The 771-nt window shown below is 47.3% G+C and overlaps 1 protein-coding gene across 1 annotated transcript in view; it reads right to left on the bottom strand.

Annotated features, from left to right (window-relative positions):
* Positions 1 to 121, bottom strand: part of mafaa (MAF bZIP transcription factor Aa) — a 2,714-nt gene extending 2,593 nt beyond the window's left edge. The window contains exon 1 of the mRNA XM_077594701.1: positions 1 to 121. This exon is cut by the window's left edge and continues 2,593 nt beyond it. The gene's annotated coding sequence lies outside the window, so the exon portion shown is untranslated.
* Between the last annotated feature and the right edge of the window lie 650 nt (positions 122 to 771).

The following is a 771-nucleotide window of genomic DNA, read 5'->3' as shown; positions in this document are numbered from 1 at the left end:
CAACTTCTATATATAGTGGCGTGAATATACGTGCATGTGCATGTAAATGAACTTGACCACCTGCCAGTTTGCGTCTGCTCACTCTTCTTGTTGACAACTTATCCGCGGTCAAATGCGCACGAGTGCCCACCCCGCCCTCCGATGGATGAAACTCGAAGCCGGTGAATTTGGAAACGCCAAGCTGTCTTGTCCTTGCTTCACCCCACAACACCACTTGCTCGTTTGTGAATTACAGTCTTCATGCTCTTTCGCTTCATCTACTTGACAGATATCCGTCGTCGGCAAATGCTGTTTGCAGTTTGAGGATGTTTCGTCCCCGGCCGAAATCAAGGAGGTATCCTTACGATTAAATCATTGCCCGGGCCAAAAGGACCCCAAGAGTTAAATAAGCAGAGGTGGTCGAAGTTTGCCTTGAATATGGTGTTCAGAGTTTTCCTGCTTGACGGGATAGGAGAATCAGTCCATTGCTTCTCATTTCAATAATTCATGCACGCAACGTTCTGCCTACAAGTTCTGTCCTACTGAGACACTCAGCTTTGCATTCAGTAATGCGAAGCGTGATAAATTCCACTTTGTTTGTTTTCCTGCTAGCGGATCCGTAAATTGTTTATAATGTTTTTCACGGTGCCAACATACACTGACACTCTGAGGAGCTGTAAAGCAATGTGCACTTATAAAGGCAGGGTGGTCCTCCCACTCGAGAGGTCTGACGGGCCAATGGGAGGGGACCAGATGCGATGATTTGCATCGGCCAATCGCGAAGCAGATTTC

This window comes from Stigmatopora argus, chromosome 24 (assembly GCF_051989625.1).
Source record: "Stigmatopora argus isolate UIUO_Sarg chromosome 24, RoL_Sarg_1.0, whole genome shotgun sequence".
Classification (NCBI taxonomy): domain Eukaryota; kingdom Metazoa; phylum Chordata; class Actinopteri; order Syngnathiformes; family Syngnathidae; genus Stigmatopora; species Stigmatopora argus.
This window is presented reverse-complemented; position numbering and strand designations above follow the sequence as displayed.